This window comes from Sceloporus occidentalis, unplaced genomic scaffold (genome assembly GCF_023333645.1).
Source record: "Sceloporus occidentalis isolate IW3139 unplaced genomic scaffold, rSceOcc1.0.p SCAF_2, whole genome shotgun sequence".
NCBI lineage: Eukaryota > Metazoa > Chordata > Lepidosauria > Squamata > Phrynosomatidae > Sceloporus > Sceloporus occidentalis.
Window position 1 is genome coordinate 233,830,049 of NW_028316982.1, and position 18,459 is coordinate 233,848,507.

The following is an 18,459-nucleotide window of genomic DNA, read 5'->3' on the forward strand; positions in this document are numbered from 1 at the left end:
ACCTGAAAATAGAAAACTAAATGACAGGAAGAAAAGTTCTAGTCTAGCCTTCTTGGCTTACATTCTATGTATAGGAATGTGTGTGTGTGTGTGTGTGTGTGTGTGTGTGTGTGTGTGTGTGTGTGTGTTTTTCACTGAAGAGCATTCTGAACTATGTGATCCTCACCTGCAATGTGAAATAGTATACACAAAGTACAGTAATACTGCCTCCCCCCACCCACCCACCCTTTTTTTGGGTGAGAAATAGACCAACTTGGATTCTTTGATAAATTAAAATCTGATTTTTTTTTTCTTGTTCCCCTTAAGGCTTTAGAACACAGTGACATTTGTGTCCAAACCATTCTGCTGGAGGGCTGCCTGGATTTACTTTGGCTTGCTTTTAACCCCTGGATTTCTGCCACATTAAACATGTTCACTGCTTCATTTGTTGCATTGGGGACATGGAAAACGTGGCTCATGTGAAGCGGTGTCAAAGCTTTCTCGTATTCAGGGCCTATTCAGAGAGCCATCTTTTGCAGTTAGGAAAATGTGGTTGCCAAAGTGCTGGCCTTCAAAATCTGTTTACTATGATTACCAAGTTCAAGATGGGAAGGAAATCAATTCAGGTACAGATACAAACTTCCCAGTTCCTTACTGGTTTTCCACATCAAGAATTTGTTCCATCCCCTTTTGAGAATTCTTGGCAATTTAGCTTAGGCTTTTTAATATTCCAGGAAAACTAAATATCCTCGTGGGGTGCAACAGGAGAAAAGAAATTTTAAGCTCTGTTCCTCCCAACCTGATCAAAACTTGGAGTCCCGTGAGCCCATTATGACCAGAGTCTACATTTACCTAACCTGCATGACTGATGCTTTAAGGCTAATGTGATCATGAGTAAAAATTCACAATGGAAGAGATCTAAAAGCCTTTAAAGGAGGCATTGCTGCACAGAATATACCAGCGCTTCACTGCTATTTCCCCCCTTTTTACAACAACAGATTGATGATAAAAGCATATATCTGTCACCACCTTTGTCATAAGTGCTGTGAGGAGTCTTGGTGCATTTCTGGCTAAGAGACTGTGGCAAAGTGGCTAAGAGACTGAGCTGTAAATCAGAAAGCCCTTCTATGAGTCAGAATCTCACCTCTGACATGAACTCACTAGGCAGCTTTACTAAACCCTTTCACTCTATACCCCTCTTTCTTCCAATATGAAAGTTAGTAATACTGATTGTACAGCAAAGCAAGAACTATTATTAAATAGAGTGAGAACCACCTCAGGTGGCAGATTTAGGGTATTAGAAAAAGACAGCCCCAGTTGTTATTTGCTTTGTAATTATTTTACTTCTAATCCTGGGGCAGGGAAAGATACTTATAGAATTTTCTGTCTCATCTATTAACTATGGGGTTGTTCTCACTAGGTGAAACCCCGCGTTCTGAATCGAATCCAAGGAGTGGCGTTCCTATTAGGATCCGATTTAAACCTAGAACGGTTCTAGAGCAACCCGCAATCGTCTCCACTACAAATCGAATTGTAGAGCGGAATAAAATTTTGATTCGAGTTTTCCTCATTTAACACGTGTTAAAAAAACACTAGGGTCTGACCTACGTTTTTCCATTGATTCGATTTAGGAACCGGAGCATTTAAATAGGAACGACAGCCTTTGAAAGCGTTAGATGAATGGGAGGAGCGGAGTGCGATGGGGCTGGCCTTGGGGGAGTTGCCCTTTCTGTCCCCATCCGTCATGGCTGTCGCCATTTTTGCTTCCCTCACCCCTTTGTCCGCTGTGGTCTTTCAATAAGAGATAAGGATTATTTTTATTTTTTATTTTAATGGTTTACAGGCGCTTAATCTCTTCAGCGCTTTAAACACCTGAAGTCCCGGCTGCTCAAGGCTTCCCCCGGTGGATTGCAACCTCCCCTCTGTGTGGGGAGAGCCCATTTCTAACGGAGGAGAGGCAAGAAGGGAAGGCTCCTCTCGAAGAGGCATTCCCTGCCCGCTTGGGCACTGATCTCGCCCAGACAGGGAAGGGAAGGCTCCTCGCGAGGAGGCATCTGATCTCGCCCAGGCAAGGAAGGGCTCTGATCAATGGGGGGGGGGGGGGGAATAGAGCCTTTCTCCCTCCATTTCTCAAATGGAATCTGCCTTTTCCCCCAACCCTGGAAAGAGAATCTTTGGGAAGAGTGCTCCCTCCCTGCTTTTCCAGCAGCCTCCTTCTTCATTGATCTCTGTGCTCTCTGAAGGGATTCTCCCTGGCTGTCTTGGGAGAAAGGATGCTGCCCTCCAAAACCTATCCCATAGTTCCTCTGGAAAGAGCTTCGCTTTTTGCCAGCAGCCTCCTTCTTCATTGATCTCTGGGCTCTCTGAAGGGATTCTCCCTGGCTGTCTTGGGAGAAAGGATGCTGCCCTCCAAAACCTATCCCATAGTTCCTCTGGAAAGAGCTTCGCTTTTTGCCAGCAGCCTCCTTCTTCATTGATCTCTGGGCTCTCTGAAGGGATTCTCCCTGGCTGTCAATGAAATGGAAACGATGCCAAAAGATAAATCGCTTCCAAATATTCCGGATTAACGTTACGTCATTCTGACGTACTATTGATTGACAGCTCCAAATAAGGTATGGAGGAGAAGAATCGCTTTATTTAAACACCGATTTCATGCCAAGTAGGAACGCTTGCAGGTAAAAACTTCGATTTAAACAAACAGATGGGAACGATGAACAAAGCGAATTGGATAGCGGGATAAGAACAGTGTTATTTTGAATCGATTTTATTAAAAACGTTGTATTTTAAATCGTTTCAAATCTTAAGTGGGAACAACCCGTATGAATACCTTTAAATAACCATACAACTTGAATTGGGTGAGTGAGGGCAACATTTACTCCTATACCTCAGGCTCTTCCACCACTGCCTCTTTGTACAGCCTTGATTTAGAAGGCTGTTCCATGTTTGCACCTAGATAATGGATATTAAGTACTTTGAAGACGTGAAAGTGCAACACAGGGCACTCTTCCCATCTGCGTGTGTGGGGAACCAAACCCCCAATGGGGAAAAATGCAGGAGCTCAAGCCCATGTTAGGGCTGATGTACTTACTCCCATGTTAGCACAACTGTGTATATGTGCCACCATTGACTAATATGGAGCAGGGTGATCCATGGATGTTCCAATCCATAGATGGCTAGCTCACCAATACAACCAGACCCACTGTACAAATGTTGATGTGCTGATGGTTCCGCTGGTGCTCATTTTCATGTAGTAGTTACCACCTTAACACGAAAAGAGAACTTGACAGAGAAATAAGAATCCACATGGAGAGCTGCATAGAGAGGAAAGAATCTGGGTTATTCTGTGTTTATTCAGAGTTTCTTCCTCTAAGATCTAAATGGCTTTCTCAGGATAAAGACTTATTCAGTTATATTGGCTTAACCAATATAATATTTTGTTCACTTCAGCTGTTAGAAAACGTATTTAATGGGAAGGCTCTTGTCATACTTCCCAACATACCAAGGATTGTTTCTAAAAACCAAATGTTTTTCACAGCATGTAATCAAAGATATTCGTATAGGAAGGCTGACACTTTTGCCTGAAGGAAGGCAATCATAGAATTACTCCTGATAAGTCTCAAGACAATGCAGAAGTGATGGGATGTTAAAATATTAATAGTATCTGTATAGAATATGCCAAATTAGACACCAGTTTTGGCACATCGATCACATCATTAGCCATTAACTGCTTTGCAAGTAATGGCATCACCTTTGATGCATTATGTAGTTTGAAGCAAATAAGGACATGTTATATTTTTTAAAAAATAACAGTGACTGGTAAGGTCATTATTTTAGTGCAACAACTAAAAACTCATTAGCTATAAAACAGCACTGAGGGAGATCATTCAGGGAAGATGGGCTTTTTTTGTATTTCTGTGGGGTTTTTTTCAAAATTGTTCTACATTTAACTAAAAATTAATGCAGAAATGATGCTTTAGTTACTTACTACTGTACAAAACAATGGGCCATGAATAATAATGTGATTTAAAAAAAAAAACATTCCAAGCTCTGTCCCACCATGGTTTCAAACAGATTTGGGATGCTGGTGCCTCTTATTTGACCCAAGATATACATTTCATTGTTCCAGATTAACCTTATTCCCCTGGAGGAAGTAAGAGTCATAGGGTGGGACAATTCACGTTGAAATTATCATTGGAGCAAAGAATTAAACCTCCACCACCACTCTCTCACACGTTGTCATTTCAATTTATGTTGTTCACCATCACAGCTACTATTATTTCCCTTTTAATCAAACTAAGGTGAGTGGTGTGACATATTGAATTTGGGCCTTATAAAAACTAAATTAATTTCCCACCAGATATACAGTTTCATAGGCTTTAAAGACACATGGGGACCTTCAATTCATCTTGACTTTTTCTTAAATGAGAGTAATTTGTCCCAGTGTGACCTCTGCCTTCAAATTTGTGTCAAATATAACCTTTTGCAAGTATAATTTTGTTTCAAAAATAGTAGTGCTTTCTTTAAAAGCTCCAAATTCCATGACATTTTTCTTCTTAGGAATTCTAGTAATCCTCGTAGGATGCATTTTAAGGAATCTCCAAAATCTTATAACCCCACCCTCATTGAGCAATGTACCTCATTGAGTCTGGTATTTACTTTCACAGTGGAACAGCCAACTGACCTTCTAAATGTTGTGTCATCTTTCATAAATCATAACAAAGTAGAAGGAAGAGACAAGTGCAATCTGAGGTATATCTGTTTAGATATGATCAAGACAGGATAGTAAAAAATCAGTGTTAAGTCTATGTCGCTCTTCTGTTTGTCACACTTGAACTAAAACTCTGTGTGCATACTTTTCTCAAGGGCACCTTTTAATGTATTTTCCGTTCACTTGGGACATCATTTCACAGATTCATTAGGTTGCCAGAAAATAAGACAACGGGTGCATGCACTTATTTTTGGCATAGTGCCACTAAATTAGTTCAAAATCATTGTGTTCAAATATTATGTTTACGTGAGAGGTTTTATGGGAAGATAATCTGCACCTGCAAGCTTAACTTGTTCATCAGGATCCACAACCTGGCTAAGAGGTTTCCCATGTCAAAGAGAAGGGTGGAGTTGTGGCAACAGCAAGCTATGGTGCCTGAAACAATGCGTTGTCTGCCACAAGGCCCAATATTCCACTTAAGGGGCATGCATATTATTTGCAGAAAACAGCAAAGATTTAGAATGTCTACTGATGAAAGTTAAAGAAGAAAATGTAAAATTGGGATTAAAGCTGAATATTAAGACAAAAATTATGACCACAGGTGATTTTGTTGTTGTGTGCCTCCATGTCATTTTTGACTTATGGAGACCTGAAGGCAAACTTATCACAGGGTTTTCTTGACAAATAGTGATTTTCATAAGTTCAAAGTAGGCAATGAACATTGAAATAGTTAAGAATTTCCTATAACTGGCTCAGGCATCAGCCAAAAAGGAGACTGTAGTCAAGAAATCAGAAGACTAGGGTCTAATCTGAACTGCAGAAATAATGCAGTTTGACACCACTTAAATGCCATAGGTCAATGCTATGGAATTCTGGGATTTGTAGTCTTGAGCTTTCTGTCAAAGAGCTTTGGTGTCACAGCAAACTACAAATCCTAGGATTCCATAGCATTAAGCTATGGCAGTCAATGTACCAAACAGCATCATTTTTGCAAAGATTAGACCTAAAACTAGGAAAGGCAGCCATGAAGGAACTAAATAAGATCTTTAAGTGTAATATCATTAAACACCAAAGTCAGAATCACCCAGTTTTGATGTACAGTTATGAAACCTGTACAGTAAACAAAATTGACAGGAAGAAATCATTTGAAGTTGATTACGTAATCACAAGGGATTATGAAGCTCTTGGTAGGAAGCTGAAGGACCTTGACACATAGGTTGTCATTTTGTCTCTCCTCCCAGCTGAAGGACATGGCTCAGAAAGGGAGAGAAGAATAAAGGTGCCACCAGGAACAATTTGGCTTCTTGGACCATGGTCTGCAGTTTCATGAAGATGGGCTTCTGGCAAGTAATGGTCTCTATGTCACAGCAGTTGCCAGGAACATGGTTTTTATAAAAGTCTCACATATCTGATCACGAGGGCTTTAACCTGGGTTATGTGGGGGAGGGAGACAATATTTTTGAGGGCAGGAATTCATTAAGTACTGAAGACGATAGCCTGAAACTTATAGAAGGAACTAGGTGAATACTACAAGAACCCAACAGTGGGAGATTAAAAAAACTTACATAAACAGATAAGGGAAATGAGCCATGGCCGGAGGCCGTCCCTTTCTTCTTTGGATCATTGCTGTAGCAAACGCATGGCTGCAGCAACGATCTGGCTCATAAGCGATGCGATGCTGTCCTTATCGCGATGTGTCCAGCTAGAGCCGTTTGGGAGCTATGGTGCCCTTATGTCACAAGGCGGCGCCCTGTGTGGATGGGGCCACAGCCTTTTGACTTAACGGCACTGATATTAAGGCCCAGCAAATGTGGATGCTGAGCCACACTGAGCCCTTATATCGCCGCCGCTATGCCACTTTGCAGCGGCAAGTACCGGCCCTTTGATAACACTCTTTGATAACGGCTCTTCGGCTTAGTCACAGAGATGAGCATTGCCCTCTACAGTCAGACACAACTTGACAACTTGTTAAAGGGAAAACGTTTACCTTTTATAACCTATTTCAGAGAAACAGACTAAACAGGAAAGAAAGAAGAGTAGCATTATTTGTCAGTGATGGTTACACCTCTGAAGAGCCATGACTTAAATCCTGAAAGCCCGGATGAGAGCAGCTGGGTAAAAATTAAGGAGGAAAACAAAAATAATGCATCTGTTGGGTTCTAGTACAGCCTCCCAAGCCAGACTGAGGACTTGGAACAAAGGACCAAACATTTAGAGAGATGTAGTAGCAATGGGAGAGTAGTAATGGAAGATTTCAACTATCCTGATATTTGTTGGAGGTCAGACTCTGCCAAGAATATAAGGTTCAACAAATTCCTCACCTTGTTCAGAAGGTAGAAGAAACAAGAAAGGGATAAGCTATTCTACATCTGATCCTAAACAATAGTGATGACTTGTTTAATGGGGTGGAAGTGGTGAGATCCTAAGTTGGGATGACCCTTGTGGTCTCTTCCAACGCTATGTTCTAAGTGTGGTGCTGGATGAAAGTTCTATGGATACCACAGAGTGCTAAAAGGCAAATGAATGGGTCTTAGAGCAAAAGATGATAATGTTTGGCAAAGTGGAAGGCAGTAAGAGAAGAGGGAGACTGCACTATCAGTAGATTGATCAATCAAGGAAACCAGAGCCCTGAGTTTGGAAGAGCTGAGCAGAGTGCTTGATGACTAGAGATCTTGCATGTCTCTAATTCATAAACTTATTTGACAGAAGATAAAAACAACAAATATCTCAGTTAACTGGTGTGAAGTTGCATAGTATAAACAGAAAGTACTAGCTTATAATGTGATCTTATACATGCTTAGTCACAAGCAAGCCCTGCTCAGTTAAATGGTGAATATGTACTCTCTGTACTGGATGGATTTTTGTTACGTGTTCCTGAATCCTTGTGGTTTCCATATCAGAGGGATAGCTTTGGATTTAGTGCCTTTGATAACTCATTTAATTTGGGGGCTAAACATGGAGGGGATTCATTCTCTCACTGATATGGAAGCCACCAGCCGCCACTGCTCCTGAGCAAAGGGAAAGGAAAGTGTGGCCTGTAGATCCCTTTATATCATCTCCACTGGAAAAGTTTTGTTGGTCTCATGACTCATCCCTCTTTCTTTTGTGCTTGTTCCCTCTACTTGCCTAAGAGAGACGCCGCCGCGAATAAATTGGAAACAGTATATATTGGAGGAAAGGCCACAACTTTATTAGCATACCAAAATCAGCAAGCACAAAATGTAGGGTTGGCTCCAATGCATGAGGTCTGGATCTGTCATTCATCAGCCCAGTGCTGAGTGAATGAACCAAGGTGCTTGGTCACAGCCAAGCTTCGGGATGGCAAGGGATTTTCGGTTAACTCTCACGCTCCACGATCATTCAAGTGATTGATCGCATCTCGGCAAATGCGCATCAATGCATAGCTATCCCTTGTCAACAGGGGGGGGGGCTGTGCTGATGATGCCCCTGCAATGGCAACACCACATCGCTCGCAGCCACCTCCCATGTCCAGATGGACTCCCTGTCCAGTGCTACGCAGCCCTGGAAACCACACCCACCAGATCCAAGACCTATGCAACCGCCACACAAAGTTGTGACAACACACAAACCCACATAGGGAGGGTGGGTGGGTGAGCAAAACGAGCAATGGCGCCGGCTCCTGCGCCTCGTGGGCCTTTTATAGGCCCACCAACCAATGGGAGGCCAGGGAAGGGAGGCCAGAACCTGCCTCCCGGCCTCCCACCAATCACGGGCGGCGCCAACCTATGACGCCGCCCAATCACCGGATGCTTCCGCCCGCAGGGCCTGCTGGGATCTGTAGTCCCAGCGGCACAGGCGGAAGTCCCACTTCCCGCCTTTCCCCTGGGCCAATCACGGCTCGAGCAGCCCCGCGCTGGGGCTTCTGGGGCTGCTTGAGCCGGGAGGGGCCCGTGCCTGCTGCAGGGGCATCCCCCAGTGGCAACCAGGCCATCCCGCCAAGGCGGGCGGCCTCATTTAGCAGTGGGGGTGACAGAGAGAACAGCAGAGCCTGAGAGTCAGATTGTGAAAATGCAGAGTCCTTCCTGTTCCACATGTTAAAGTCAAGTGACTCATTGCAGGTCATTTTCCAGTGAATGCAGCATTTTCTCCTTCAGACTCAGCATTTTTAACACTCAGCGGCAGCTGCTACAGTGTCCTCTTATTTTTCTTTCCCACTCCTTTAGTAGAAGGGGCTAATAGGTATCATTGGAGTGATCTGGCTGCAATCCAACTGTGCACACATTGCTCAGAGATTTTACTCAGGGAAAGAAAGTGGCAAATAAAGAGATTATCTAACTGCCCACTGCTACTTGTTATTGCCATACTTTGATAGGTCACAGCTAAAAGAATCCCAGCTGTAGCAGTAGCATCATGGCTTTATTAGGTACCGAGTAAAAGGCAGTGTTGTGTAGAGGTCTGAGCACTAGAATATGATTGTGATGACAATGAAAAGGAAGTGAGCAAATCTTCCTTAGTTCAGCTAGTACTTTTCTTCAGGCTGAATGGTAAGCAAAAGAAATGTAATAATCACTTTGAAAACAAATGTCTGAAAGGATGGGTAGAGTGACTGTTCCTCCATTCTGAAGATACTGTATGTTCTAATGAACCTAAAACTTCATGTGTGTGTTTTTATAGCAGAAAAGGGTATGTGTGTTTATTTTGACTACAGGTACCTAAATCCTCCAGCCATGTTCCAAAAGGAAACTTATTCTTTTTTTTAAATTTAATTTTATTTAATTTTTTATTGATTAAAATCATATCATATCACATTCATCATATAAAACAACAAACAAAGCAGGTCTTTGATGAATTCATAGAGGTTAAGAAGACAAAGAAAGTAAGTTACATCTGTTGCTGAGTTTTCTTCTTATTTTCATATTCTGGACATCTTATGCACAGTTACTAGTGTCTTTTTCTTCATCTTATTCTTACCCTTCTCGAACCTTATTCAAGCTCTGCTTTTCATTTGATCCTGGATATTACCTATTGTTAGTTGCCTGAATTTCCCCCCCAACATATCAACACAGCTACCTGGTTTTTACTTTCCTTTTTGTTTCTGTTTTTGAGGGGGTGGGGGTCTGTTAAGACTGTCCAGGGTGAAAAATAGGGTATAAAACTTTCACTTACTTCTTTGAAGAGATTCATTTTCTAACACAACTAAAACATTGGGAAACAGGATATTTATTAACTGTGCTTACCTCAGTTGGCAGAGCATCAAGGCTATCTGATGATGTACAAAGAAGTCAGAGGAAAAATGTTGTTTGCATACACAAGGGGTACAAAAAGCAGAAACTTAATACAGGATAGATCTGCTGGCTCAACATCTTCCTACCAATATGAGTCTGAATCCTCCTTTAGGACAGATAAGATATAGAAACATCACCGTGACAAATTACCTCAAGATACCTTTTTTTACTGACCACAAGAAGTTCATGATATCCTGGGGGTAATTTGTACCTGCAATTTGCATTGAGATTATAATAATAATGCAAAACCTAATCCAGGTAAATATTGGGAAATCCACATAAATATTAGTCCACCTAATAGGAAGAACTTTACTGTAAGAACTGTTCGATAGTAGAATAGACTGCCCTTGGGAAGGGGAAATTCTCCTTTTTGGTGGTTTTTTGTCAGACCTACCCACTCCACACAATTCAGAAAACCAGTATTCAGACTGGAAAATTTAAGGTGTAAAACGTCTAGTGCCACACAAAAGCACAGAATTAGCACCACGCTACGGTTTTGCAGGCTTTTCCTTGATTCATTTATAAATTAAAACATACCTGCCCCCAGCCTTAATCACCTAGTCCCCTCGTACACTTTCAGTCTTCTTTCTTTCTTTCTTTTTCCATGAGATTGCCCTAAGAAAATCCTCCCTCAGACATCATGCATACTTGAGTCAGACAATCATCTCTTATTTGAGCATGGATGGGCATCTTTCAGGAGTGCAGCAATTGTGCATTCCTGCATGGTAGGGAGCTGGACTAGGTGGGACTTGCAGCCCCTTCCAACTCTAAGACTCCATGATATTAATTATAGCTGTTTTGGAGATGGACTCAAAACTCATCCATAGTTCAGTTCACATGAAAACTAGTTTTGGCTGAACAAGAATGCCAGTCCTTTGACCTTCTATTTTTCATCCAAATAAGAATACAGCATAAAGATCTAGGTCAGGTAAATTCCATTCTACATCTCTGTCAGTACACAGGGAAGGGCAATGCATTTTTAAACTACTCTACATATATGAAAAAAGAGATGCTACCTGGAAGTGCTTCTAAAATGTACATAAATAACATCAAAGAAATTGATACTGTATGGCAAAAATAGATATATAATACACTAGCTGTTCACAGAAATGTCTTCACCAAAGTAAAGCAAAGAGGTTCCTGGTTCCAATAAAGCATATATTAATGGATTCTACATTCTTCTTAATGTCTATTTTTGAAGACCAAATTCAATTACTGCTTATCAATGGAAAATTAATCTAGTATCCTGTTCAATATTAGCTTTATTTATAAAATTTGATAAGTGATTTGTTATTGTTCAGAGGGGGTTTGCCTTTATGTTCCTTCCCAAATAGTGTGAATTGTCTAAGGTCACCCAGTGGTTTTCTTAGGCAAGTCACACTCTCTCAACCTGAGAGGGAGGCAAAGGCAAACCCCCTCTGAACAAATTTTTGCCAAGAAAACCCCATGATAGGGTAGCTTTAGGGTCATCATAAGTCAGAAACAACTCAAAAGGCACACAACAGCAAATGCAGTTCAACATTAGCTCAATTTATGAAATTTGATAACAAATTTAAGGCAACCTAAGAAGCTTGGTGAATGAGATCACATACATATTCCAGTACCAGAGCCTACATATGTGCTGCAGAGAGTGATAGGCTCTCTATCCATACAATAAAAAAAATTACACAACCAGGAACATTCCTGTCCAGCCTAGGTTCTCTTGAACAGTGCTGTACCTGCTTCTCCACTTTTAGTACATGTGATTTTGGAAAGATGATTAAAACCAAAGGCGTATTAGATTGATTCTGCCCCAAAGATACTATCAGGCCAATTCTTGCATATATTCCTATCTAGTGGCCAGACTTGAGCCAGATGCATTGGATGTAATACTTAGCCTATTAAAGATGATGGTTTATAATGAATGTGATGACAAAATGATGGTCAGTGTGAACTCTTGAGGAAAACAGGACTTCCAGCTCTGTATAAAGTGTCATGAATGCAGAGGCTGGAGTACCCAAATTTATGTACATGCATACATAAATCACATGCATGCAACTGGATACCTTTAAAAGAACTTGTACTACTGAAGCTACAGTTAATACCTCTGGCATTCTTGTGGATTAGAAAGAGGTTTTGCAAGGGGTACATTTCTTCATGAGGCTTATTCCTGGCAAATGGAGGTGAATCCAAACACCAATATGGCAGTTCAGCAATGTAGCCAGACAATATTGACATCCAAAATTAAAGCTACATCATCTGCTGGTGGTAATTAAGAATACTCTGAAAATGTAGGTCCAGTTTACACTTTGTGTACATGAATATAGTTTAGCTTGTCCTCAGATGCATATAAATGCAGACCATCATCATCATCATTTTATACTGATTTGTAGTTGTAGTTGCCCAGCTACATCCTAGAAGGTGCCCTAAACTTCTTTTAACTGAGTAAATAAACAAGATGTAAAAATGTCCACCTATAGATATAAGGATGGATAGATAGATAGATAGATAGATAGATAGATAGATAGATAGAGACAGACAGACAGACAGACAGACAGACAGACAGACAGACCCACCCCCTTGTGGTGCAGTGGTTAAATGCCAGTGCTGCAGGGCTCCAAGGTTGACTCAGCCTCCCATCCTTTCATAGATTGGTAAAATGAGTACCCAGCTTGTTGGGAGCAATTGGTTTACAGATTATAAACTGCTCAGAGAGTGCTGAGTTCATTGTTAAGCATGATAGAAATGTAAATGCTAATGCTATTGCTAGAGGATAGTAGATGCAGTGAACATGGGAAACCTTGACCATTGCAGTAGTTTCACAGGCTAAAAGGACAACTCAGTTCTGTGCAATCCCTTTCCTGCCTCCAAGGCAAACCTCAGTTCCACGCAGGGTATTTAAAGTTTAAATATTTCTGATATCCAATCATTGACCCAAGATAATAACAGAAGAAGCTTGCAAGCAGATGGAGAGCCATTCAGACATTTCCCTTTCCTAGTGTAAAATATTTGTCTCCAAATATTGACTTGTTTTTTTTTTAAATAAATGCTTATACACTGACATCTTCATTTGTAGACCATTCTGGATCCTCAGGTGCTATTACTGCTGTCTCTTGCCCTCTGGAATGGATGCCAATGACTGAAATTTCAGATAATTGTACAATCTGTCAGTGTAATGCTTACCATTCTTTTAAACAGCATCATAGCTTAAATTGCTTTCAAGAATATGGAACATTCTCATTTTGGCCTTTGCTTCAGTTCTTCATTATACTTCATATTATATAGTCCTGACAAATTTTGTTTTAATTCCTCCTAGCTTTCAACAGTAATTTCCATCTCAATCCTCTTCTAATAAACAAGAATCCTTCTTTAATCAGGATTCTTCATAAAGATTGATATCCTTGGTGATTCCAACAAGTGAGAGAATGATAAATCTTCTGGGCTTCTAAAGTCTCCCATGTACTGTCTCACTTACAAGACTATGTGTCTGGACAGAACCTTTATGCTGGCAGTGTTCACAACAAAAAGCTGATTTATAATTACGTTTTAGTTGCTCTTTGAAGTAGAGTGTGGAACAGCTACAAGGCTTTCAGTGCAGTCCCATGTGAACATGTGATTTCACAGCATGCTGCACGGTTTGCTACAGTGGGTTCATTGTCATCCAGACATAGCACTGGGTTCCAGTATAGCTCTGCCACTCTAATGGAACTTTTTAAAAACACATTAAATTTCATTTCACTGGTTTAGAAAGTAGTGCTTTCATTATTTGGAGAGCAGTGTCCCTGTCATGTGTGGATTGTTATTTTCAAAAATGCCTTCCTGAGATTTCCATCAGACTGTTGGAGTCAGGACTAACCCAAGACATTTTGTTCTCTGAAAGAAAAAAACTGGATGGCACCTATACCCATCCCTGTTCCATGCATACAAGATGAATGGCATAGAATCCTTTACCACAACCAAAGATCACACAGGCTAGTTAGGCAGGGCAGGGCAGTCAACACCACAGTTTTCTCCCCCAATACCTTGCTTCCATTTTCCAGTGTCTGCTGCTTGAGGTGACTTCTTGACTTTGCCTAATGATAGGGCTGGCCATAGGTGTTTTGATTTCATTGTGTTGTCCCTCACATTGCAAGATATTGATTAGATTTCCATTGGCACAGCATTAGAAGATGCAGAAAGTTGAAGAGCGAACTGTATGTCTTGTTCAAAAGGAGAAATCATGTTTAGCCTGAAAGCATAGCTGATTTTGGTTTTATGCCTTCAGATTGCAGATAAAATTGGTACTGGTTTTGACCTATAAAGAATTGAAGGACCGTATCTCCCTGTACGAGCTCAACAGAGTACTGAGATCATTGGAAGAGGCCCTTCTCTGTCCCCCCATCCTCTCGGGTGCATTTGGTGGGAACAAGAAAGAGGGCCTTCTCAGTAACTGCTCCCAAGCTTTGGAACTCCCTCCCTAGAGAGGCCAGGATGGCTCCGTCCCTGCTGTCCTTCTGGCAGCAGATAAAGACATTCTTGGGCCAGCAGGCCTTTGCAAACTGATAAGGACTGGCAATGTTGTCCTAATGAAATTTTAAGGTTTGTATTTTTAACATATTCTATTTTAATTCATAACTGTTTTAAATTTTAAAATGGTTTAATTGTTTTTAAAATGTTATATTTATACATGTTAATGTTGTATTGTTTTTAAATTGTTATTGTCTTAAATCTGCTCTTCTCTGCCTTGAGTCCCTATATTGGGAGAAAGGTGAGATATAAGAAAATAATAATAATAATAATAATAATAATAATAATAATACTTCCTCTTAGGGGGCACACAAATAGACAGAGAGATTTGTGGTCCATTTGTTTATTCTTTATAGAATAAAAACAGGGGAAAGATTGCACCAGCATAGAAAGCTTGTACAGATCCCACTGGTGTTTTCATTTCCTTCAGAAAGAATGTTAATGATTCTGACCTTTGGGGTAATTTGATTCTGATAAGAGCAGCACAGCATCTCAGTTCCAGGATGTCATTTTGATAAGCACCAGCCAACCAAAGTCATTACACTTCTAAAATCAAAGCAAAGCTTTTTCTATTAAGCCTGTTTAACAGGTTCTATTTTACAGAGTCTATGCAGTAAAGAGAGGTATCTAACAGATCCTCTCACATAATGTCCTCCTGTTCACCAGTCCAGAAATTTCTATACAGAGACTGTAGCATGTTTAATAGAGACCAAGCAAATCTGTCACATGTAGCTGGACAGCAGAGTCATGGCTGTTTAGTATTACTCTCCTTGAATCCTGGCATGCAAAGATCACACTCCTGAACATAATTGCATCCAATTATTGTTCTATCTTTAGTTTCTCCCCTTCTCATTTCAGCAGTCAAATAGGTGGCAGGTGGATGAAAGATTAGTTAGCAGCTTCCAAGGTTAGCAAGAATATCATTTTTCAACAAGGCCTTTTTAATGTCACTTCCAGAGAACTGTTTTTTGAGTATAATAAATGAAGAATGGATGTGTAATATGTGTTCTGTGTGTAGACATACTGTACATGTGCACACACTCACTTCTGTGTAGTAAGATTTCTATAGAGAGGTTACAGTGGATGAAGGTCTTAGTTTCAGAAAGCTAGATACGTTAAAGTTTTCCACCTTGGGCAATGATGTGTGGATATAATTTTATTTATTATCTCTCATTTAGTGTTGTTGCTGCTACTGTTATTATGTAGTAAAAAGGGAACTGTTGTTGTGTGCCTTCAAGTCATTTCTAATTTATGGTTGCCTTAAAGTGAACCTATCATGGTTTGTTTCTTTTTTTGCAAAATTTGTTCAGGGGGTTGTGGTTGCCTTTCTCTGAGGGTGAGAGAGTGTGACTTTCCCATGTCACCAAGTACCCCATGGTTGAGTGGGGATTTGAACCCTGGTCTTCAGATTCATAGTCCAATGCTCAAACCACTATACCATGATGTCTTGTAATTAATTATGAATTTTTGAGTTTGTCATGTATCAGTCCAGATCTTTCCTGAGGGACTATACCTTGCTCAGAGCTTTGGACTATACTTCCCAGGAGCCACAGGGGTTGTGCTAGATGACGGATTTGGGAGCCAATATATGTAACTTTCCCAAGCTCTAACCTAGATATGTCTTGATTGCAAAAAGATATCATTTCTTGTTGAGAAATTATAGTGTGGATCACTTGACAAAGATGCCCTTAACACTACGCTGTTATAGCACTATGATTTCACTCCGATTTCCATGTTTCCATCCATTCGAACGGTAGGATTTGCAGTTTAGGGAGAGGTATTTAGAATTATTTGCCAGAGAGCTCTAGTGCCTCACCAAACAACAACCCCAGAATTCCATAGGAAGTTGTTTTTAAAAAGTGGAATCATGATATTATAATGGCGGAGTATGAAAGGGCCCAGGGACTTAGAATAAACCCTGCAGAGGTGGAACATCTTATATTTCCTTTTGTTCTGGTATACAGTGGACCCTTGTTATAAGCTGGAGTTTGGTTCCAAGATCCCCCGTGTATAACAAAATCCATGGATGCTCAAGGCCCATTAAATATAATGTCATAGCAAAATGGTGTCCCTTATAAAAAATGGGAAATCAAGGTTTGATATTTGAAATTTATACTTTTTTTGAACATTTTGAACAAATGCTTGAACCCATGTATAAAAAATCCGTTTATAAGAAGGGCTGACTGTATTTCCACAAACATGCATAAAAGTATTCAAAGCCAGCAGGAACCATAGGACACGTCTCATGGTTTCCTGTATCCCCACAGACTGCCATGAATGTGTCTAGCAACATTCAGATACATTTGCATCTACGAGAACTAATTTCTCTTGGTCCCCTGCACCTCTGGACAATACTACCACCTTTGTGGCTTTTTATACATAGTATTTAGGTTTTGAAAACTAATATCATGGAAACTTTCTCATGGTATCTAAGTGAGTAGGTAACAGGTAGATCCACACTTGGGAACTATGGTGGGTATTCCGTCTATTCTGGGACCAATGCATAGACAGGATGACCTTGCTCAAGGACAGTCAAAATACACAATTTAGGGAAAGAATGTCAATACTAATAGCAGAGTGGCATAGTTGATTGAGTGTTGGACTAAGACTTTGGAGGCCAGGGTTCAATTCCCTGCTGCTGGGTGACCTTGGGCAAATCATATGCTCTCAGCCTCTGATGCCCTCCAAGCCTGATGGAATCACCATGCATTCATGCTTTGAATCCTGGCAGAATAGATCTCCTTCTCCTCAATTAAGGTAAGTGTTTTGTTTTCACGATCACTACTTTATCACACCTCTAGCTGGTGTGAAGAGAGGGAGCCTTCCAAGCAGCCCTAGAGAATAAAGGGACTCCATTTATTCTGTTGTGACTGTTTGGAAGCAAAGTTCAACTGTGCTCCACTATTGCAATTGTAATTCTCTCCCAACCTACTTTAGTATATTTAACAAAGTAGCTCACATAGAGCACTGCAGTGGGGTCCCTGCTACAGGTGTCACCCAATGCAGGTTGTGGAGCTCCTCGGAGAGCTTCAGGGGCAATGCATTTGCCCACTCCCTCAATGTCTCCACGTCATCCTACTCACGAGAGTGCTGAGTCCTATGCCACTGGAGTACTATACAATATCATAATTGCACTGAGGAAATTACAAAGACAGAGAAAAATATGTTTATCAAGAAAAAAGCTACACTTTCCCCCCAAAGCTACACTTTTTTACCCCAACAGGCCTGTTTTTGAAATCATCTTCACTTTAACTGCCTGTTCTAAGCATGCTAAGTACATCCTACTGGCTTCAATAACTGAACTGCTTCACTCCCATTAAACTGTATGAATGAAAGTTTACATTCATTTTGGAGCGGCTGGGTGCTTATCACCCTTAAAATCATAACATTTTTTTTCTGGATAAGCACCCTTGCTGCTTATTTCACACCAGTATAAGAAACTGCTAAACCTGAAAATTACAAAGAACCCATTCAGATAGCATAGGTCCTTCAGAATAATTAAATCATATTGACATTCAAAGTCCCACTGATTTTTGCACAACTTTTTCCTAAACTGCCTAGACTTATAGCCTTAAATGTGTAGATCCAGTCTTTGAAATACTCCTCTGAAAATTTTTATTGGAACATGGGCCTGTAAATTCATACACTGTTTGTAAACATCTGCTTTACATTTATTCAATGTAGACATCTCAATTGTGTGCAGAACAAAAGCGTGAAGCAGATGCTTGCACAACCAAGAATAACAAAAAAGAAGCCAATGTTTAATACACTCCAAAATTTTATACCATTCTTTTGCCGGGATTATCTGCACAGTCTACCCATTTGCAGTTTTCCTTGGACATTGTGATGATAACTCATTTTATCCAATAACAACATGTATAATCTGAAATGCTCATGTTTAGGAATTTTCAATTTAGAGCTCGTTCACACTACATAATTATAGCACTATGCTAGGGTTGCCAGATTCAAAAGTGGTGAAGGATCCTGTACCTGTACAGAAGACGGTATTGTATATCATGCATTCAGGTAACAAGTAACACT

General features: G+C 40.5%; 1 long non-coding RNA gene across 1 annotated transcript in view; it reads left to right on the forward strand.

Annotated features, from left to right (window-relative positions):
- LOC149319824 (uncharacterized) overlaps positions 1 to 18,459 on the forward strand; it is a 168,035-nt gene that overhangs the window by 59,131 nt on the left and 90,445 nt on the right. The window contains exon 2 of the long non-coding RNA XR_016279899.1: positions 5,929 to 6,030. This is a non-coding gene — a long non-coding RNA (uncharacterized LOC149319824). The remainder of the gene's footprint in view (positions 1 to 5,928; positions 6,031 to 18,459) is intronic.